This window comes from Peromyscus eremicus, chromosome 8a (assembly GCF_949786415.1).
Source record: "Peromyscus eremicus chromosome 8a, PerEre_H2_v1, whole genome shotgun sequence".
NCBI classification, from domain to species: Eukaryota; Metazoa; Chordata; class Mammalia; order Rodentia; family Cricetidae; genus Peromyscus; species Peromyscus eremicus.
In genome coordinates, this window is record NC_081423.1 from 45,915,861 (window position 1) to 45,924,614 (window position 8,754).

Genomic DNA, 8,754 nt, shown 5'->3' on the forward strand with positions numbered 1-8,754 from the left:
CTGCCTGTACCAGATGCTGTAGTGATACAGCTGTCATTAGTGGTGGCCATTGTCCACCAGTGCTTGCATAGTACCGGGCCGGAAACACCAAGAGAGCTCACTAAGTTGTTGAATGATACCCTGCTTCCTTGTCTGCCATGCTTCCAACAGCTGTGAGTTAGTTTCTTGTTGCTGTGATAGATTTCCTGACAAAGGCAACTTCACGGGAGAGGGTTTATTTCGAATCATTTGAGGCAGAGAAGCATGGTGATTGGAGTGTGAGGTGGCTGGTCACACTGTGTCAGCGTTCAGGAAGCAGAGAGAGAGACAGAGACAGAGAAGAATAATGCTGATGCCCAGCTGACTTCATTTTGTTTCTTCCTTTTTATTCTGTGCAGGACTCCAGCCCATGGGAGGGTGCTGCCCAGAGAGGTGTTTCCTAGGAGATTCTGAATCCAATCAGTTGATAAGGAGGATTAGCCATCTCGAGCTTCCTCCATGTGCTCTTGCTACCGTGGACTGACCTGCTCTGCCCTGTCTTCCCTCCCATGATGCCCTCTGGAACTGTGAGTCCACACAGATCTTCCCCGCTTCCGTTGTTTCTGGCTGGTGTGTCACAGGGCCTAAGTAACCGAGGGCATTTGGAGGAGATGTAGATGCTTAGACTGCCGGTCAGCTCGGGTCTGGGACCACACTGGAACTGGAGGAGCCGGGATGTGGGAGAAAACTTGCCAGTGCAAGCTTTTCTCTCCTCCGTCTCGTGGTCATTTCTGGACTGAGACGACTGTAGTACTGACCTTTAGTGGACATCAGTCCCTCCCCCCCCCCCCCCCCCCCCCCCCCCCCCCCCGTACAACAAAGGGTTTCTTCTGTCTCTTGCTCGTCAACGACCTTCTCCTTGGTCAAATTTTAGCCAATCACTTTAGTTTGAACTCTCTCCTAGGCCCATCTGTGTATTTCCTGGTAAGATCCAGTTTTAGCAAAGAATTCCGCCAAGGTCGTTTGTCCAGAACCCTCTGTCTTCATTATCTGATTGCTCCCGGGATCAGGCTTTTTTGATCTGCACCAAGCCCCAGGTGGCGCTTGTTCATGCTGGCTTGTCTTCAGTAAGAATCCTGTCAGGTCAGTTTCGCCAGACTCCCTGTTACTTTTCCTATTTCCTCTTGGTAATTTTCCACCCACTGACTCTTGCCCTGGCCTGTGGCTCTAAATTCCCCTGTCTGCGCTGTACTGAGGTCGAGCTCCATCTCTCTCTGCACTGAAAGTCTGTTGTCGTGGTTCCTGATTTGGGGACATGATCTTGAGTAAGGTTTTCTTGTGCTGCTATTACAAGTATAGAACCTTTTTTTCTTTGACAGATTCATTGTCTCTTTAGAGGAAGACTTGTCTCTTTCCTAGGGTGTCCATGGTAATCCAGCTATCGTCTCTCTAGGGTGTCTGTCTACAGTAGCCTAGTCATTTCTCTATCATGTTTCTGGTACCCGGTACTTTCTTTCAATAGGCAGACTGCTTTAGGGTCCCTTATTTGTTGTTTTTCTCCTGGCGGTGACACAGTCCCTGCCACAGGCAGTTTGATGGAGGAAGAGATCATTTTGGCTCACAGTCTGAGGGTGTAGTCTGTCATGGTGGCAAAGTCATAGCCGCATGAAGTCATATCACGTCTGTCATCAGGAAGCAGATAGTCACTGGCATTTCACTTGATTTTTTTTGTCTTTTTTTTTTCCCCCCTTAGATTTTTGGCTGGGTGTGACAGTACATCCCTTTAATCCCAGCACTCGGGAGGCAGAGGCAGGTGAATCTCTCTGAGTTCCAGGCCAGCCAGAGCTACATAATAGAGAGACAGGCTTTCTCTGTGTAGCCCTGGCTGTCCTGGAACTTGCTCTGTAGACCAGGCTGGCCTTGAATTCAGAGATCCACCTGCCTCTGCCTTCTAAATACTGGGATTAAAGATGTGCACCATCACTGCCCAGCAGATTTTCTTTTTATTCAGGCTAGGCCTTCGGCCCGTAGAATGGTTCCACTCACATTTAGGATGGATCTTCCAACCTCTGCTAACCTAATCTAGAAACTTTCTCAGAGACACGCCCAGAGCTTTGTCTCCTAGGTGAGTTTCGTTCCTGGCAAGTTGACAGTCAATATTAACCACCACAGTCCCTAAACGAAGGCATATGCCAGGGACAGATGTAAACAAACCTCTGTTGGTTAGCTGAAGTTTGGGTCGTCTGAGCCAACTACTTGTGGAACATCCTAAGCTTCCAGCACCTCTCTTTAATCAGGAATCTAGAAGCCTGAGAATACCTTAGACTTGTGCTGGCCAGTATACAGTCAGCTGGTCAGAGATGCTGAGGGAAGAAATGGCTTTGCAGGGAGGGTGAGCCAGGGCAGGACAGGAGAGCTAGCAGCCACGTCTCCAGTCTGTGCTGTCTCCTGGCAGAGCCAGAGGCACACACCCTGGCATCTGCCCACCTAGAGCTGCCAGGAGCTGCGGACAGTGATTTCATGCTTCTCTGTCTGCTCTCGAGTCGGGTTTCCACTGTTCCACGCGTGGCCTGACTTCATCTAGTTATTTAGTTTGTTCTGTAGTAGATGCTCATAGACTCGCCCTCCAAAACAAAACGGAGCCACGGCAGGTCTGGGATGGTATCATGTGGACCTGGAACGTCTGCTTGGTCCCAGGCTTGCTTCTCTTAGGAGGAGGTGGACCCTGTAATCGGTGAGGTCATCGTGGGCATGCCCTTGAAGGATTTTAACACCCCCCCCTTTTTTTTTACTGCTTTCTTTCATTTCCCTGCTGCCACGAGCAGCTTCCTTGAGTCCTGCCATGAAGTGCTGTCTTGATGCAGACTCAAAAGCTATGGAGGGGCTGAGGCAATGGCTCAGTGGGTTAAGAGGCCTGGATGCTCTTATAGAGGACCCCAGTTCGATTTCCAGCATTACGCGGCCGTTCACAACTCTCTATAACTCCAGTCCCAAGGGACCTGATACCCTCTCCTGGCTTCTCAGGGCACCAGACATGTAAGTGGTACACAGATATATGTGCAGGCAAAACACCCACACACATAAAAAAACAAATTACAAAGCAGTGGAGCCGTGGACCATGGGCTGGAGTCTCAGCCTCCAAAAGTATGAGCCCTTCCCCCCAACACCTTTCATCTTTGTAGGTTGATTACCAAGGTATTTCATGATGGTAACAGAGCGTTAACTAATGCTTGACAGGAACTGACATGGAATTGCAGGGTTCTCTTCCATCCCAAGATTCTGCCTCCCACTGCTTAAGTAACCCACCGTGGTGATATTTTTTGTTTGTGCTCGTAACAAATAAAGCTTTCCTGGAGATCAGAGTGCGGAGCTAGGCACTAGTTAACCATAGAGGCCAGGCAGTGGTGGCACACACCTTTGATCCCAGCATTTGTGATCTCACGCCTTTGATCCCAGCTCTAGGGAGCTGGAGACAGGATCTCGGCCCTTTAGGTTTGAGGATTCGACAGCAGAGGCAAGAAGTCTCTCTAGTTCTTGCTCCTTTACTTCTCTGATCTTTTAGCATTTACCCCGATATCTGACTTCGAGTTTTTATTATTAAGACCAAGTAGAATTCGCACTACAAGCCACACCCTGAGTCTGGTGTTTATTAATCTTTGTTTTCCCTTTTATATTATTTTAAATTTACTCGAAGTGGAAAGTTTCAAACATTCACAGCTCAAGAGACTAGTCTGATCTTGCTTTATCCTACCTCCATCCCTTTCCAACATTTCTATTTTGGTTGGTTGTTTATGGTGCTGGGTTGAACCTAGGGACCAATGCTTTCTGGGTAGGCGCTCTGTCCCTGAATTATATGCCCAGGCTCCTATTTACACTTTTATTTTGAAGTAGTGTTTTGCCAAATTGCTGAGATTGGCCTTGACCTCCTCTGTGGCTTAGGTAGGCCTTGAACCTCTGGGATTGGGGGCCTGTGCCTCCGGCATAGTGGCTTCCACATCCTTTAGGCCGTGGTATTCTGTGTATGTTTCTAAAGGGTGTCTATTCTTGCTTTGGGCTATTTTTAACTTTATAAAAATTCATCTTGCTGTATGAATTTTTTGTGGAGCAATTTTTCACGTACTAATGTATCAGTAGAACTGTGTGTTGCGGCGTGGCACCGTGGATCATTCACTTTGTGTAATGGCCTATTGCATGCCTATCCCTTGGCTTATTTTTCTGCTCTCTTGCTGATGCCACTCAATTTGTTTGTGGGTTTTTGCTGTTGTGAAGAGTACTGCTCTGACTATTCCTTTTTTTTTTTTTTTTTAAAGAAAAGATTTATTTTTTAATTTAAATTATATGTAGGTGTGTGTGCCTGTAAGTGGGTATGTGCACATGAGGCCATACCTTGCAGGCCAGCGGCATAGGATCCCCAGAACTGGAGTTACAGACTGTTTTGAGTAGCCATGTGGGTACTGGGGATCAAACCTGGGTCCTCTGGAAGAGCAGCCAGTGCTCTTAACTGCTGAGCCATCTCTCCAGCCCCTGTGTGCTCATTTTAAAATAGGGAAGAAAGAAGGAAAGTAAACTGTGGACCTGGAGTGGAAGGCTGTGGACTGGACGGCCTCCTCCCCGCCGTCACATGCTGAAGCTCTAGCCCCCAGTGGGATGCTATTTAGGGACTGGCTTTTGGAAAGTAATTAGCTTTAGATGAAGTCTAGAGGTTTGAGCTCTTGAGAACATAGAGCTTGCTGCGTCCCCTCACATCTCCAAGGAAAGGCCATTGCGAACACAGCAAGGAGGAAGCTGCTGGAAGCTGGGAAGAGTCCTCCCTAGAACGCCACCTGGTAGCCTTTAGCTTTCATCCTTCAGAACTGAGGGATAAATTCCTGTTCTGTCACCCACCCTGTGGGCTTGTTACCGTGGCAGAGCAGACTCGGTCAGCCTGAGATATTGACTACCTGCCTGTTTCCTCTTCTGTTGAATATCTGTAACTCTGGCCTGTGTCTCTATTGGTTTGTTGTGTTAGTTTTGGGTCACAGCTGTAACAAAGTACCATAATTTTGGTAGATTAAAACAAGAGAACTTGCCAGGCATAGTGGCATATACCTTTCATCCCAGCACTTGGGAGGCAGAGACAGGTGGGTGCGTTTGAGGTCAGCCTGGTCTACAGAGCGAGTTCCAGGACAGCCAGGGCTACATAGTGAGACCCTGTCTCTAAGCAACAAGAATAACAACCACCAAACCAAACCAAACCAACCAAACTAAAAACCTTACAACTAATTCTCAACAGCCATAAGGCATAACTAACCGAAGTTAACTGACAAACGGCTACATAAAAATATCATCTAGTCAGGCAAGGCAAAGCAAAAAAAATTTAATTGTGAAAAATATGGCATGGCACAGCAAAAGGCCAATCAAATTAATTAGTAAGCAGGATCAGACTTTGTAATATAAATGACTTCCCTTTTTGTATTGTTTCAGTCTTATAAAAAGGTACAGAGAGGCCAGGTAGTGGTGGCACATGCCTTTAATCCCAGCACTCAAGAGGCAGAGGCAGAGGCAGGCGGATCTCTGTGAGTTTAAGGCCAGCCTGGTCTACAGAGTGAGTTCCAGGACAGCCAGGGCTACACAGAGAAACCCTGTCTTGAGAAACCAAAAAAAACAAAGTCATAAAGGCAGGTATTTTCAGGCCTGTTTGTAGAGATTTGTACACGTGGTACTGTAAAACATCAGTTGTGGGGCTGGAGCGAAGGCTCAGCAGCTAGCATTTGTAGCTCTTGCCAAGCTCACCCCCACCCCCATTTGGTTTCCAGCACCCACATGGTGGCTTACAGACACCTGCAACTCCAGTTCCCAGGGATTGGATGACCTCTTCTGGCCTTAGCAGGCATTGCACTCACATACACAAACCTGAACACAGACCCATCTATACACATTAAAAACAAAAATCTTTTAAAAATTCACTTAATTCAGATCCAAATTGCTCCACTCAGCAGGGACACTCCAGGATTGACATGTGAATCCTGATCTCACAGAAACTCCAGCAGTTAGATTATTTTTTTTCAATTGTGTTTCAAATGAATCTTTGTCGATTACACATAACACCTTGCATTTCATCACAACCGAATTGTTTTCCAATAACCACCTTTACTTAGTTTCTAGAGCTCGTGTATTTTTCTGAGCACAGAGACTAAAACTTCATATTGGTAGCCGTCGGCAAATCTGGGGTTCATTGGGACTACAAGCCAAACCCAGACACTTGTCTCGAAGCTTCCCACGGAGTGTTGAGAGAATCCCCCATCAGCTATAGCCAGGAAAGCTGTTCAGGAGAGCAACACCCTGCTGCTAGGTGTCTAGGAGAGAGAACAAACTATTGGCACCCCAGGGCTTGGCTGGATGTTCCTACGTCCTGTTTTCATCAGGCCCAAAGGAATCCTCACCGGTTAGTCCATTTCCTGGAAATAACATCCTCCGGAGAATCTATTTCATCACCCTCAAAAAGAACAAGAATTGCCCAGGTGCTAACAAATAATGTCTTGCATTAGGCAAATAATAATAATAATAATAAAATCAAGTTTCTATGCAGAAATTTTAGGGAACCTGTAACAATTAGCTCAGAAAGTTTGTTCTTTACAGCATGGTAAAACAAAATAAGCAAACAAAAAAAAGACTTAGTTCCAGTCCCGGGGAAGAGAAATCTTAGGAACCTTAGGGAGGAGTGGCGCACAGTGCTGTGGGTCACTTCTCTGGTTGTCACATGGTTGTACTACCTTGCAGGGGAGGCGGTGTTTCTTTGCCAGGCAGTGAGGTATCTCCGGAGATCATCCTCCTATTCTGGGAAAAGCTCAGTCCAGAGCTTGAGGACACATCACGCCCTTCTCTCTAGCACCTCCGCCATTCTGTCAGGAATTTTGTGACCCCAAACTACCGGCAATCCCCCGGGCTTTGTAAGTGATAAAGAAACTGAACACGCTACTTCGGTACATTTGATATCTAGCTGGCAGATAGCCTGACCGTTTCTCTCTTGTCCAGGACAATTGTTCTTAGTGGGGAGGGGGGTGAGTTCGTGCCCAAGGTTTCCAAACTTTTTTCCAAATTACACAGCAAGTGAGAAAGTCATGAAGCTGGAGGTTTTGCCCTGTTTTTGGAGAACAGTGAACATGGGTTGTGAGCATCAGTTGTTAGAGCACTTGGTGCTCCTGCAGGTCTCAGTTCTATTCCCAGAACCCACACGTGGCTCACAGCCTTCTGTAACTCCAGTTACACTTTCTAATGCTTAGAGACATTAAAACATTCTTGTTACATTTATTTATTTATGTGTGTTGGTTGCCATGATATCTGTGTGGAGAGACTTTTTTTTTTTTTTTTGAAATAGGGTCTCTCTATGTAGCCCTGGCTGTCCTGGAACTCACTCTGTAGACCAGGCTGGCCATGAACTCACAGAGATTCACCTGCTTCTGTCTCCCAAGTGCTGGGATGAAAGGTGTGTGTGTCACCACCGCCCGGCTGACAAGACATTTTTTTATTGTTATGACTGGGACCGGGCATCAGATGTGTAGAAGCCAGAGGTGTTTGTTACTAAACATCCTCCCATGCACTGTACACCCTCCTGTCTGTAAAATAAAGTAAAAAACAAGAAGGAACTGTGCAGTCTAACGTCCATTGCGTCAAAATGCAAAAGCCTTGATATGGGAGCTGCAGAGTTGGCTGTGCAGTTAACAGCACTCATTGCTCTTTCAAAGGACCCAGGTTCAATTCCCAGCACCCACATGGTAGCCCAAGGCCATCTGTCTCTCCAGCTCCAGGATATCTGATACCATCTTCTGCTTTCCATGGCCGCCAGGCATGTACAGAGTTCTGGTACATATATATGGGCAAAATAAAGAAATCTAAAGAAAAAAAAAAAAAAAGCTTGACACAGAATTGAGAGTTAGTGCAGTGCGAGACCAGTACGGACCCCAGCCTCCCGTGGGACTGGTTCTCATCAATGGTGTGTAACCTAAAACGAAATGTGCCACTCCCCTCTAGGGATTCTCTTTCCCTTTCTTCTGGCAAGATGGAGGTGATAACTAGGGTCTGCAGGAGAGCCGCAGTTGGAGCCTGGACCCCTGAGTCATCTGGGACAGCTACCATCCACTAGAAATAGAGGTGGCATTTTAAAAAAATTGTTTTTTGGTATTACTGCGTGCATGTGATATGTATGTATGTGCTGTTTACATGTGTTACAGCACACACATGGAGGCCAGAGGACAGCTTTTGGGAGTTGATTCTCCTTCCTCTTTGTTGAGGTGGGCAGGTGGGGGTCTCACGTCTTTCATCCTGTGTATTCTAGGCTAGCTGGCCCTCAAGTTTACAGGCTTCCATCTTGCCATAAAGTGCTGAGACTACAATCTGTGTTACTGAATCTAGTTTAAAAACAAGCCTGGTGGTGAGGGTGCACACCTTTGATCCCAGCCCTTAGGAGGCAGGCGGATCTCTGAGTTCAAGGCCAGCCTGTCTGGTCTATAGAGCGAGTTCCAGGACAGCCAGGGCTACACAGAGAAACCCTGTCTCCAGCAACCAAAGGGGGAAAAAAAAAGGAATGCACGTTACCTTTGTCCCTGAGGTTAGCCTAGGGTTGTTTCCAAGCTTGTCCCTAAGGGGCCATCCCCGCTCTTTGTGATCCCGTTACACCATCAAGTTGGCCAACTTGATTGAGCCACAGGAGATCCCGATATTGGTTCTGGCTCTTCCTGTGCCACAGTTGGGTGTGCAGTGTTTCCTGCCGGACTCGTGCTAAAGGCTTGGTTGCAGCCTGTGGCGCCATTGAGAAGT

General features: G+C 47.1%; 1 protein-coding gene across 1 annotated transcript in view; it reads left to right on the plus strand.

Annotated features, from left to right (window-relative positions):
- The first annotated feature begins 358 nt into the window (after positions 1-358).
- Positions 359-8,754, plus strand: part of LOC131917206 (membrane magnesium transporter 2-like) — a 10,333-nt gene continuing 1,937 nt past the window's right edge. Inside the window, exon 1 of the mRNA XM_059270896.1 lies at positions 359-545. The gene's annotated coding sequence lies outside the window, so the exon portion shown is untranslated. The remainder of the gene's footprint in view (positions 546-8,754) is intronic.